Genomic DNA, 15,210 nt, shown 5'->3' with positions numbered 1-15,210 from the left:
ACATTTCTCTTTTTCTTATCTTTTCTGCACAGTCCTCAGTGACTTCCTTTCTATTTGCAGTCATCTTAATGTATATATTTTTTTCATTTGGGGGATCTTATATGTCTTCTATTTTTCATAAAAGATGTTCACCTCATGACCTCTGCAGTACATCTCTGGAAATTCTATTAAATGAATGTTGGAATGTTCTGCCTCTTAATCCTTCTGTTTTACTCTTCATTTATTTATTTTATTGTAGTGCATTCCGAGACAATGGTTTGCCTCAATCTTTCAACCAATTTGACTTCAATTCAATTCAATTTGACTCCAATCATCTAGTCATCTCACTTAAAAAATTAGTAGCTATTTATTTTTATTTTCTTCAGAAACTATGTTTTAAAATTTGTATTTATGGATATGATGGTATCTTTAATCTTGAGGATCCTAATAAAACTGATAGCGTTGGTTTTTCCTCAAATATCTGGGCATTCATAGGTTTCTGTAGAGAAACAAAGGTTGTGATTATAGGGGAATGCATTCAAGTAATAGAGAGGAAGACACAATGTGTAATAAGATGAGATGTGTGGGTTGTGGGTTTTCTTGGTCCCCATCTTCACATGAATCCACACGTTACTTGAGGCACAACTGTGCTTCTCAAATTTAGCTCTAACCATGATAGTATTCCATCCAAAACAACCATGTGGTGGCTCCATTCAGGGTTTCATCCTGGTACTATAAGAGTAAGGATGGTGTAAGAAGAAAATAGGAAGAGGTGGAGATGGCTCCTGAGGGGTTAGCATAGGAGACAGAGAATGCTACTTAAAAGGAAAAGCAATACCAAGAAAAGTCTCTGCCCTCACCATTTACCTTCTAGTCTGGGATCATTTTCATTTCCTGTCAACAAAAAGAAGTTTCTAGAAAATGACATACTTCATGTCACTTCTGTGGTTGTACAGCTATAGCATCCAGTGGGGGTATAGAGGGTTATCCACTATTCTCTGATCAATCTAGAAAAGCTTCATGAAGGAGGATTGTAGGAGAGAGACATTTTACCAGCATCTGTAGAAGTATCCCATCTGTAACATGGTGGCTCTTCAGTGAGAATGGGATGAAAGCATGCCATTTGTTTAACATCTAATTTGGCTATGTACTGTGTGTGCGCTAGGTACTTTTATGTATGTTTTACCATTTACTTTTCAGAAATGTATCCTCGTCACTTTATACTTGAAGAAAACCAGGATTAGTAAGTTAAGTAATTTATCCAAAGTCATTCAACTAGTAAATGATAAGTCTGGATTTGAACCCATTATGTCAAAATAAAGTATAGATCATTGTTACCAGCCATTTTAATTGAATTCATTGCAGTGGAACAAAAAGTTTGCCTCATTTGCTTATGAGCAAAAGCCACAGGAAACATCTTGATCATTAACTGGCAGGCTTTCCCAACAAGTATGATCACCCAGGACTTTATCAGGTATATTTCATCTACATTTGAAAAATAAGATGAAAGTGATATTCAGAATCTTCAGGTAGAACTGACTGAGATCTTTCTACTTACTGATTCTTCATGTTCTACTTCAGTGCTTTAGAAAGCAAGCAGGCCATCTGTCTTGCACACCAAGGCAACAAAATGACATTCTCAGTTCCTCCTCTGCATTTCCAACTTCCTTCATATTTCTTGTCTATTGCTTAGAAAAGAAGGTGACAATTATAGCAGTTCTAAAATGTTGGAGGAGAGCAGCTTCTCATCAGGATATGGTTGAATGAGCCTAAGTCCTTCTGTGAAAGGTACACACAAACATTATTGATATAGGTTAATTCCATATAGGTTAGTTTTCTTTCTGAGATTTAAAGACAAAAAAAAAAACCCAGAAACAAACCAAAAAACAAAAAACTCCAGAAGTCTTTAAGTAAAAACTGTTAGTCCTGGGATCTTTGGGTATTCTTCAATGTTTACCATAATCTCTACCCTAGATCAGTATTATTTTTATCCAGTCATTGTTATATACCTGTATGCTCTTTTATATCCTGCATGTATTACACACTCATTGACCAGGTTAGCCTAATTATCTATTAATATTCAATCTAAACCAAATACTCAGTGAATCTATAATTCTAGGATTTAATAGATTTTTGTCATGTATTTATTGACTGAGTAATTTTTTTTTCAAATAAGTCATATATGAACTATATGTATTATTGACTTTTCTTACTCTGAAATAGCTAGGGAAGTATTGGAGAGGGAGTAGAGGATAGATAACTACATTTACCAATATATCACCAAAAATGTATTACTGTATCTTCATTAGATGGCTATAATGCTCAGCTGGATGGCTACCGAATATCCATCCACACTTGTCTTCTTTACTAACAGAACCCCAGTATTTGTTTTGGAAGTAATGTGCCAACTATAAATACTTCCTTCCCTGGATCCTCTGACAACGAAAGTGGGCCATGTGTTGCATTCTGTTGAAAGAAATGTAGGTGGAAATACGAACAAGGGGATTTTTTCCAGAATAAAAAGGACTTCATAAATAGAAGTCCTTTGTCCTTTTTCCTTTGATAATTCCCTCTGACTATTTAAAAATGCAAATCGTTGCCTGGAGATACTTTATAACAAAGATACAAACGAAAGACTATGGATCAGGAAGACAGGGGATTGTTGTATCCTGAAAGACATACATCTTTGAGCATCACAACCAGCTCAGGAATTAAAGCATCACAATCAGCCCTCTCGGATGAGTTATTTGGGTTTTCTAGTATTTGTAAGTAGACCAATACAGTGGGTTAATACTTTTGTAAATTCACAAAACCAGGAAAGCTACAATTATTTTTAGGATAATTATTCAATGTTGAGGTTATCCAGCACTTGTTTCTCTTAGGGGTCCTTTGAAGTTTAGCACATATTTTCTTTTTTTTTCTCCAGGTCAGGTGGAGGACCTTTCCAAATGTTCTATGTGGTAGCAACATTTAACAGTCCCTCTAGGTGCTGCTTAGAATTCAGAGACTTTGTTTATTGATGATTAGTTCACACCATTCCATGCATCTTCTCCAATGGAGGGAATAATTAACAGCTGTCAGGAATTAATAGAACTTTGGAAGAGGCCCAAAATTATTTTCAAAGCTTTACTTTTAAAGAAAACAACAAAATTGGGCTTGACAGGAGTGTATGGTGTTTTATTGTAACCTGAAGCTACGTTATGCATCTCCAGATTGCCAATAGCATATCCTTCATTACAACTGTGACAGCATTTATATGATACCCTGACTTTGCAGTAATTTTGGATTCTTTTTAAAACTGTGCTTTAGGCTAGCAGAAAGCTTTCAAGTTCTCAGCATATGAGTTAATGCTGTATGTTGCTGTTAATACTTTATTTGTTTGGCATAGGCTTCCCTCAAGGCACAAGAACTGGGGGATTGGATAGTTCAGGCAGATTGATCAGATATTGTTCCCTTATCCCACTTATTCTCATTGTCACGTGCAAGGGACATACATAACACCTAATGGAATTTAGCTCTGTGTAGGAAATTCTTGTCCATACTGGTTTTCACCAAAGTCATAGCAGAGGGGGCTGAAACTGAAACTTTGAAAACTGATGTAAAGTTGTTTTCAAAGATATTATTTACAACATCGCTAATTGGCCTCAGTATCATGATGTACATGAGAAATTTTCCATTGGACTTAGCACCAGAAAAATCAATATCCTCCTAGTGATTGATATATTTGCTCATGTGCCAACAATAAGGAGTGACCTTTTCTCTCCAGTTTCCCCTCTTTGCTTTAGCTTTTAGGAACACAAAGCCAAGATTTATGCCTAATCAAAGTAAGTAATTTTAACTCATGGTATGGCAGTAATCCCTTTCTCTTATTATTATAGTTCTTTTTTTATTATTAAAATGTTTTATTTATTTTTGAGAGAGACAGTGCAAGTGGGGAAGGGCAAAGAGAGAGGGGGACCGAGTATCTGAAGTGGGCTCTGTGCTGACAGCAGTGAGCCTGATGTGGGTCTTGAACTCACAAAATGTGAAATCATGACCTGAGCCAAAGTCAGATGCTCAACTGATTAAGCCACCCATGTGCCCCTTATTTTTATAGTTCTAACCCCCACTTAGATTTTAGTTTTATTTAATCTATTGCACTGCAGGTGCCTGTTCTATAAACTGCCTAAATGTCCTTTGGAACAAAGTAGAGTAAAATAAATCATACCTTAAAAATGAATTATTATTCTTCTAGCTGGTTTAGATGTATCACAGTTGCCTAAGAATTGCACAAGTTTTTAATTTGATTTCTAAGGTTTAACCAGATTTCATTTCATTTTAAAGTTAATATGTAAACATGGTTAAACTAAATATGTCAAATAATTTAAGAATGCATAATTGGAGAGGAGTCAAGATGGCATAGAAGTAGCAGGACCAGAATTTCCCTCATCCCTCAAACACAGCTGTATTGAGACAGAACGCTTGGAATACCCAGGAATACAGGCTGTGGAGGGACATAAAAATCTCTACAGTTGGAAAAAGACAGCTTGGCAGGACAGAGGTGCATGTATGCAGATTGGAGGAGATAAAATGGGCAGTGTAGGCATGGTGGAGGGGACCCCTTATGTGGAGAGACAAAAGGAAGAGAAGAGAGTCTGTCAAAGTGTGGTTTTGTGTTTGAACAAGAGAAAAAACCTCTCTGGATCATGGACTGGGGAACAAAAAATATGGAGAAAGCCATTTCTACAGCCTTAGAGCTAAAGATCGGAGTTTTCAGGGTTGTGCAACTTTCTCTGGACCAGAGCTGGCCGTGTGTGTGCACACCTGGAGGTGAGGGAGCCCTAGGGCACGGTAGCGATCTCAGGGGCACACTGGATGACAACAGACCCCTCCCTCGAGTACTGTGGGAAGAGGGTATATTGCCCCTCCAAGGACAAAAGATCCTGCAGGTGCCAGCCAGAGGCCCTTTGTCCCCTGGGTGGACTGGCGTTACCCCAGAACCAAGTCTGTGTGGAGTGGGATCCTTTAAGACAAGGAGTTTTGAATCCCAGCTGAGAGCCTAGGAAGTCCAGGAGACTGTGGAGGACAGGCTGACCTCCCGCACTACTCTGTCAGGACTGTCTGAACAGCATGGTTTGAGACATTTGGTCTGAGAAGGAGAGATTAGGGTGTTGCCATTCCCCCCGCCCCATCACCAACACAGTGGGGCTTCTGGGAACAGGACAGCTGTCCCCAGTGGAGGTGGGACACACTTACACCAAACCCTTCCCCTCTGTGCCTGGCAACTGCTTCTCTACTGGAGTGAGACTGACACTTAGTGAACCCAACAGCCTCTCATTCAGATCAGAATGGCCACTAGTTGCAGGCACGAATAGACAACTGTCCTGTGGTTTTGTATGTTAGTCTGATTTTTTTTTTAATTTTTAAGTCTTTAATTGTTTTCTCTTCTTTCCTTCTCATTTCTTTTCCCTTCTTTTTCTTTCTACTCTTTTTTTCCTTCCCCCTTTGGAATCAGCCTCATAGTTTCTGATTTTATTCTTGACCATTTCATTATTATATATTTTTCTTTCTTTTCTTTTTTTCTCTATTCTGGTTGTTTGTTTAATCAGGCATTTTTGTTCTATTCTTGTTGCACCTTCTTTGTATCTCCTTTATTTTCCTCTCTCTCTCTTTCTCTCTCTCTGTCTCTGGATTAAGCCTTATAGTTTCACTGATTCTCTGCCTGGTCTTTTTTTTCCCTCCCCTTTCATTCTCTCCTTATAGGGGTAAGGTTTCTTCCCTTGTCCTGTTTCTGTTTTTCCAGGGTTACTTCAATGAAAAAATCAAAGAACACCTGGTGGAAGGTCCAAACAATCCACCATACCAACAATGAGGTAAAGAAGCCAAAGACACAACAAAGTGCACATAACACACTGCAAAAACACTTCCTAAAGTGCCACGCCTTGGACAATGTATGAACCGTATTTAATATAGTAGTACACACAAGCACAGGACACATAACAAGCTATCAAGACATGTAAAAGACAGAAAACTAGCCAAAATGATGAAATGGCAGAATTTTCCTCAAAAGAAATTCCAGGAAGAAATGACAGCCAGAGAATTGCTCAAAACAGATATAAACGATATATCTGAACAAGAATCTAGAATAATAGTCATAAGACTAATGCCTCGGGTTGAAAAAAGCATAGAAGTACGTATAAAATCTATTGTTGCATAAATCAAGAACCTAAGAAATAGTCATGATGAGTTAAAAAATGTTGTAAATGAGATGCAAAATAAACTCGATGCAGTGACAGCAAGGATAGAAGAAACAGAGGTGAGAATAGGTGAAACAGAAGATAAAATTATGGATAATGATGAAGCTGAGAAAAAGAGGTAAAGGAAATTACTAGACCACAAGAGGAGAATTAGAGACCTATGTGATTCAATGAAATGAAATACTATCTGTATCATAGAAGTTCCAGAAGAAAATTAGGAGAAAGGAGTAGAAGGTTTATTTGAACAAATTATAGCTGAGGACTCCCCTAATCTGGGGAAGAAAGCAGACATTCAAGTCCAGGAGGCACAGAGAACTCCCTTCAAAAAAAACAGGTTAGCACCTTGGCATATAAGTGAAACTGGCAAAATACAAAGATAAAGAGAGAATTCTGAAAGCAGCTAGGGACAAACAGGTCTTAACCTAAAAGGGTAGACACATAATAGCAGGCCTGAAACTTGGTAGGCCAGAAAGGAGTGGCAGGAAATATTCAATGTGCTGCAGAGGAAAAATATGCAGCCAAGAATCCTTTATCCAGCAAGGCTATCATTCAGAATAGAAGGAGAGATAAAGGCTTTCCCAGACAAACAAAAACTAAAGGAGTTCATGACCACTAAAATAGCCCTGCAGGAGATCCTAAGGGGCACTGTGTGAGTGGAATGCTGCAAAGACTACAAAGGACCAGAGACCCCACCACAAGCATGAAACCTACAGATGACACAATGACATTAAATCCATATCTTTCAATAATTATTCTGAATGTAAATGGAGTAAATGTCCCAATCAAAAGACATAGGGTATCAGAATGGATAAAAAATGAGATCCATATGTATGCTGCCTATATGAAACTCATTTTAGACCTGAGGACACCTGCAGATTCAAAGTGAGGGCATGGAGATCCATATATCATGCTACTGGATGTCAAAAAGCAGCCTGAGTAGTTGTAGTTATATCAGACAAACTAGATTTTAAAACAAAGACTGTTAACAAGAGATGAAAAAGGGCATTATATCATAATTACAGGATCTATCCACCAAGAATAGCTAACAATTGTAAATGTTTATGGCCCCAACTTGAAAACAGAGAAATATATAGATTAATCACAAACATAAATTTATAGATGACAATACTGTGATTGTAGGGGACTTTAATACTCCACATACAACAATGTACAGATCATCTAGGCAGAAAATCAATAAGGAAACAATGGTTCTGGATGATACATTGGACCAGATGGACTTAACAGATATATTCAGAATTTTTCATCCAAAACAGCAGAATACACATTTTTCTTGAGTACACATGAAACTTTCTCCAAAATAGGGTCTCTCTCACAGACAGCCCTTAACAAATGTAAAAGGATCGAGATCATACTGTGCACATTTTCAGATCACAACACTATGAAACTTGAAATCAACCACAACAAATAATTTGGAAAGCCTCCAAGTACATAGATGTTAAAGAAAATGCAGCAAAGGCAATCTTACAAGAAAAATACATTGCAATCCAGGCCTATCTCAAGAAGCAAGAAAGGTCCCAAATACAGGACCTAATCTCACACCTAAAGGAACTAGAAACACAGCAGCAAAGAAATCCCAAATCCATCAGAAGAAGATAAATTGTAAAGAGTAGAGCAGAAATAAACAATATAGATTCAAAAAAAAGTGGAACAGATCAGTGAATCTAAGAGCTGTTTTTTCTGAAATAAACAAAATTGATAGGCTCCTAGGCTGATTAATCAAAAAGAAATAGAGCAGACCCAAATAGATAAAATCATGCATGAAAGAGGAGAGATCACAACCGACACCAAAGAAATACAAACAATTATCTACCCCCAAAAAACAAGAGCACACTTTACACACTGTATGTTTAGCCAGTTTGACAATAAATTATAAAATAAATAAATATTTAAAAAAAGAATATTATGAAAAATGATATGCCAACAAACTGGCCAATCTGGAAGAAATGGACAAATTCCTAGACACCCACAAACTACGAAAACTCAAAAGAGAAGAAATAGAATATTTGAACAGACCCATAACCTGTGAACAAATTTAATTGGTTATCAAAAATCTCCCAACAAATAAGAGTCTTGGGCCAGATGACTTCCCAGGGGAATTTTACCAGCCATTTAAAGCAGAGTTAATAATCTATTCTTAAATTGTAACAAGAAATAGGAATGGAAGTAAAGCTTCCAGACTCATTCTATGAAGCCACCATTACCTTGATTCCCAAGCCATACAAATACCCCATTAAAGGAAAATTGGAGGCCAGTATCCTTGATGAACATAGATGCAAAAATTCTCAACCAGATACTAGCCAACTGGATCTAACAATACATTAAAAGAATTATTCACCATGATCAAGTGGGATTCATTCCTGGGCAACAGGGCTGGTTCAGTATTTGCAAATCAATCAACATGATACATCACATTAATAGAAGAAAGGATAAGAACCATATGATCCTGTCAATAGATGAAGAAAAAGCATTTGACATAATACAGCATTCTTTCTTAATAAAAACCCTCAGGAAAGTCAGTATAGAAGGAACATAACTTAAGATTTTAAAAGCCATATATGAAAGGCCCACAGATAATATCATCCTCAATAGGGAAAAGTGAGAGCTTTCCCCTAAGGTCAGGAACATGACAGGAAGTCCATTCTCACCACTGTTGTATAGCATAGTGTTGGAAGTCCTAGCCTCAGCAATCAGACAACAAAATGAAAAATAAGGCATCCAAGTTGACAAAGAGGAAGTCCAACTGTCACTTGTCACAGATGACATGATACTGTACACAAAAAACCCAAAAGACTCCACCCAAAACCTGATGGAACTGTTACATGAATTCAGCAAAGTCGCAGGATATAAAATCAACGTACAGAAATCGGTTGCATTTCTATACACCAATAATGAAGCAACAGAAAGAGACATCAAGGAATCAATCCCATTTACAATTGAACCAAGAACCATTAAATACCTAGGAATAAACATAACCAAAGAGGTAAAAGGTCTGTATGCTTAAAACTATGAAAATCTTATGAAAGAAATTGCAGAAGACACAAAGAATGGAAAAATATTCCATGCTCATGGATTGGAAGAACACATATTGTTAAAATGTCGATACTACCCAAAGAAATATACACATTAAATGCAATCCCAATCTAACTAGCAACAGCCTTCTTCTCAGAGCTAGAACAAACAATCCTAAAATTTGTATGGAACCACAAAAGACTCCAAATAGCCAAAGTAGTGTTGAAAAAGAAAACCAAAGTTGGAGGCATCCCAATCCCAGATGTTAGCCTATACTACAAAGCTGTAATCATGAAGATAGTATGGTATTGGCACAAAAACAGTCATATAGACCAATGGAATAGAATAGAAAACCCAGAAATGGACCCACAAATATATGGCCAACTAATCTTCAACAGAGCAGGGAGGAGTATCCAGTGGAAAAAAGTCCCTTTAGGAAAGGGTGCTGGAAGAACTGGATAGCAGCATGCAGAAGAATGAAACTGGACCACTCTCTCACACCATACACAAAAATAAATTAAAAATAGATAAAAGATGTAAATATGAGACAGGAAGCCATCAAAATCCTAGAGGAGAGAACAGGCAACAACCTCTTTGACCTTGGCTTCAGCAACTTCTTACTTCACATGTCTCCAAAGGCAAGGGAAATAAAAGCAAAAATAAACTATTGGGAGCTCATCAAGATAAAATTTTCTGCACAGCAAAGGAAACAATCAACAAAACTAAAAGGCAACCAACAGAATGGGAGAAGATATTTTCAGATGACATATCAGATAAAGGGTTAGTATAAAAAATTGATAAGGAATTTACCAAACTCAACATCTGAAAAACAAATAATTCAGTGAAGACATGGGCAGAAGACATGAATATACACTTTTCCAAAGAAGACATCCAGATGGCTAACAGACACATGAAAGGATGTTCAACATCACTCATAGTCAGGGAAATACAAATCAAAACCACATTGCGATACCACCTGATACCAGTCAGAGTGGCTAAAATTAGCAATTCAGGAAACAACAGATGTTGGAGAGGATGTGGAGAAAGGGGAACTCCCTTGCACTGTTGGGATTGCAAACTGGTGCAGTCACTCTGGAAAACAGTGTGGAGGTTCCTCAAAAGATTAAAAATAGAATTACCTATGATCCAGCAATAGCAGTACTAGGAATTTATCCGGAGGATATAGTAGTGCTGATTCATAGGGGCAAATGTACCCCAATGTTTATAGCAGTGCTATTAACAACAGCCAAATTATAGAAAGAGCCCAAATGTGCATCAACTGATGAATGGATAAAGAAAATGTGGTATATATATATATATATATATATATATAGAGAGAGAGAGAGAGAGAGAGAGAGAGAGAAATATATATATAATATAGAGAGAGAATAAAAAAGCATTGTTTTAAGCCACCAAGTCTGTGGTAATTTGTCACACTGGCAACAAGAAACTAGTACATATTCCAATACCCCATCTGTCACCCTCAAAATTCACCACTGTTAAGAACTTTTTATGGATTTTTAAGGAATTTTCAATGCATGTACAACCATTCATATCACAAAAGAAATCATGCTATATGCATTGTTTCTGTTTAGATGGATTTGTATTTTTTCTCAGAGTTCTACAGTCACAAAAAAATTTAACATCAGTTCTTTTACATACATCTTTAAATATATAGGAGAGGCATATCTGTAGAAGTCGAATTATCAAATTACAGGTTATGAGCAATAACCTCGTAGCTTTGGTAGATCCTGAAACGATCCTTTAGAAAAGTAGAACTAATTTATACAAGCACAGGTTAGCATGAGAACGTCATTTCTCCCTACCTTTACCAACACTCTCAAGGTGTAGATCTTTAAGATAGAGGTTTTTTGTTGGCCATAGATTGGGATTCTTCACTTAGTCCAATAATATATTTTGTGTGTATTAATTGTCTTATATATAAATAGAGTGAATCAATTCCAAGTTATCTTTAGATAATCTCTTAATGACAAAAGCAGCAGTGAGAAAAGTGGCTTGTGGTTCTGCCCTCATCACTCACTGGATATTCTTTGGGCAAAATGCTTAACCCAGTTGCTCAGAAACCTAATTCTAATCAGATTTACCTGGGGAGCTTTTAGAATGCACATTAAGAATTTGTGCATCTTGGACTCTCTTGGAGTAGAGACTGGAAAATTTGCTTTTTAACAAACCCTTGAACTGATTTTTGCACCACGCGTAAGAAGCAGCTGATGGACTACATTTTGGAACCATTGACTCAATCACTCTAAGCCTAAGTGTTGTTTTCTTCTGTTAAATTCTTATAATATAAGCTTGTCTCCCCATCAGGTTATAGTGGGTTGTAAGTATAGCTTGTTCCCTTGGGTCTGTTCACTATGTGGCATCTTTAACCATCTTATTGGGATGGGATTGAAAGCAGCACATACCATACACCTGTGTGCCCCTCTGGAACTTTGCTGGCTGCTTTGATGACAAGACTGAATTCAGTACTTTCTTGCTCACTGATTTTACTTTTATTCATTTTCTTGCCTTATTTGTGAATATTAGGAGTGTGGGAAGGATTTGGTTAATCCAAGAATAATGGGCCAATTATCCTTTTCTTGAAATTTTTCAACGAGCTGAACAAAGAACAAAGTTAAATGGAAAAAAATTCATGTTATTATCATTTTTGGGTACAGACACAAGAGAAACTTTCTTAGGAGATGACTCGATAGACCCTTAAAATACTCACCAGAATAGTCAAATTGTTTGTTTCATATATAAAACACACTTACGGATTCCCAGGGGCATAGTCAGTCTAAGCCAGAAGTCACTCTTTAACACATACAAGTGTTTCTGCTTCCCAAAAGTCCATTGTGTTTGCTCAAAAACCCTTTAGATGTTAGTACTTCTTACTACTAATGTTACATAATTTGCTTAAATGTTCTATAAGTTATTGAAATATATATGGGAAAACTAAAATCTCTATTAAAACTAAGCTGAATGTTTGAAAAACTACATAAATGCAAATTATTTTTTATTTGCTGATGATTTTTATTTATTGCAATGCATATTCATTTCTTAACCTTTGAGGAAAGAACTATATCTGTTTCTATAAATATTGATTTGCCGGTTAGAATACCAAGCTTGCTTTCTTAAATGCACAAGACCTGTTCCCCTTTCCTTACCTCCTTAAACCTCAGGCTTATCAACTAATCAATGTACTTAAAAGAAGAAACTCTTTTTACGTACAATAATATAAGCAAAATATAAGAACAGATACAGCAAAGTCAGGCCTTCCTTCAAAGAGCAGGCCCTTCATCAGCTTACCTACAATATTAAAAGGAAGAAGTGATTATAGAAAAAAGCTACCTGCCCTCCAAATATAATACCTTAAAGCATGATGGTCATAGTCATTATGACCATATGACCATTATGGTCATAAATATTGCCCAATAAATATTCTAAAAACTGGTGGTGGAGGGTGGGCAATTATAGTGAGAACTTCTCTCTTCTACTATACATACATCTTTAGAATATAAGGTTTTTTGAGGACAGGGGTGATACTTTCTATATCTTTGCATTCCTGGCTTCCTCAAAGTCTAGGTCTCAATAATCACTGGCTAAACAAATTAAAATGTAGGGAAAGAGGGGTGCCTGGGTGGCTCAGTAGGTGAAACATCCAACTTTGGTTGAAGTCATGATCTCATGGTTCCTGAGTTTGAGCCCCACTTTCAGGCTCTGTGCTGACAGCTTAGAGCCTGGATTCTGCTTCAGATCCTGTCTCCCTCTCTCTCGCCCTTTCCCCATTTACACTCTGTCTCTCCGTGTCTCTCAAAAATGAATTAATGTTTGGGGCGCCTGGGTGGCTCAGTTGGCTGAGCGTCCAACTTCGGCTCAGGTCATGATCTTGCGGTTCGTGAGTTCGAGTTCCGCGTCAGGCTCTGTGCTGACAGCTCAGAGCCTGGAGCCTGCTTCAGATTCTGTGTCTCCCTCTCTCTCTTCCCCTCCCCTGCTCATGCTCTGTCTCTCCCTCTCTTTCAAAAATAAATAAACATAAAAAAAATTTTTTAAATGAATTAATGTTAAAAAAATTTTTTAAAGTGTAGGGAAGGAAAGGAAACCTAGCTTTCCCTCTACCCTTCTATATTCTTGACTGAGAAGTCCCCATGTCCTCTCCTTCCGCATCATAAAAGACAGATTGACAGAAGAAAAACAGAAATTTAATAACATGTATGCATTCTGTATGCATACCCAGGAAAACTGAGTAACTCCCAGAAATTGGCTACAACATCACCTTAAATACCATCTCCAGCTAAAGACAAAAGAAGATGGTGTGTGTGTCTGCGTGTGTGTGCGCGCACGCGTGTGTAGAGGAAGGGGCAGCCAGTTACTGCAAGTATTCAGACAAAACCCAGTAAATAAGGGTGTGGTTGTTATGCAGATTTGTTTTTGCCTTTTCCATTGATGACACTTTCTAGAGATTTGGAACCATCCTCCTCTTCCTGGTTCAGAGAGAGAGACTCTTGCAAATGGAGGTTTCCCTTATAAATGTAAATGTCTCTTACAAAATGATGACTTCTACTCATTTTTCAGAATTTCTCCTGTGTCTGCTATCTCTCAATAATAATCAACCCAAAATAATCAATATGCCAGAGAAGCATAATTTGGAGTGGTATATTTTGCTCCCCCCCTTCAAAAACACAATCACTTATTTCGAAACATTTTGTAAATCGCAGAACATGAGGTAAAATATATGGCATGTGTTGGTTGGTCAAACATATATAGAACAATTTTTATCAGCCCTGATATACCAGGAGACAATTTAATGATGGAAAATAGTATTATTAACTCAGTATTATTAATTTAATGTGTGGCTTTAATTTGGTATAACTATGATTGCCATGTGGTAAATTACCCCTGATCAATTCTTTCTAGAGAAATCTTTAGATTTAGGCACCGAGAGATGCCTAGGTTTTACACCTGGGATACTACTAATAAAACATATTTATAAAAGTGCAAATAACTAACTTTGTAGGTTACTCATTATGTGTAACACCTCCTTTGATTCTCGCAACTGTCTGAAGTGGTTGCTGTTGCTTTGCAACACTTTGCAGGTGACGAATGTTGGCTTAGATATGTCAAATACTTGCTCCATACATAACCAGTTAAGTAAGAGTGGTGTAGCCGGTGTGCAGCAGTGTAAGAGCGCCTGACTCCAGGGGTCCCAAACAGACCGGGTTCTGCCTCGTGCTGCTGATAAAATCCAAAGGCAGAGAAATGAGTGGTGGGGAAAAAAGGAAGGAATTTATTTCAGTGGGGCCAACTGAAGGAAGACAGTGGACTAGCATCTCAAAGACTGTTCCCCAAAATGCTGAAAATGCTTCCAGGTTCATATCAGAAAAATGTCAGGCAAAAGTGGCTGGGTATGTGCAGGTGGGCAGTGAAGGTCAAATCAATCATTGCCTTGGAGTCAGTTGCAGGCAGTGGTGGGATCCTGCTGGCTCAGGGCAGTCCATGTTGCTTGAGGGGGTAGTTTCAGTTCCCTTTAGGTGATGTTTTGCCCTTAGGGTCTTCAGCCTGAGCCAAGAGACAAAGCTGGAAAGAAGAACCTGGCTAAATTTTGAGATCACAACGGGGCAGAGCCCTCTTTCAGTGGTGCTAAAATCTTAACTGAAGGTCTGGAGCAAGTGTTTTAACCATTAAACTATATTGTGCTGCCTTAACTATCTTAGGATCTATCACTTTGGATGATTCTGCTAAGGAGTTGAACAAGTTTACAATATGACTTAATTAGCAAGTGATCAGTTTTATAATTTTTTTAATGTTTATTTACTCTTGAAGGAGAGAGATAGAACATGAGTGGGGAAGGGGTAGAGAGAGAGGGAGACCCAGAATCTGAAGCAGGTTCTAGGCTCTGAGCTGTCAGCACAGAGCCCAATGCAGGGCTTGAACTCATGAGCTGTGAGATCATGACCTGAGTGAA

Source organism: Panthera tigris, chromosome D4 (assembly GCF_018350195.1).
Source record: "Panthera tigris isolate Pti1 chromosome D4, P.tigris_Pti1_mat1.1, whole genome shotgun sequence".
Classification (NCBI taxonomy): domain Eukaryota; kingdom Metazoa; phylum Chordata; class Mammalia; order Carnivora; family Felidae; genus Panthera; species Panthera tigris.
Note: the sequence above shows the minus strand (reverse complement) of the source record.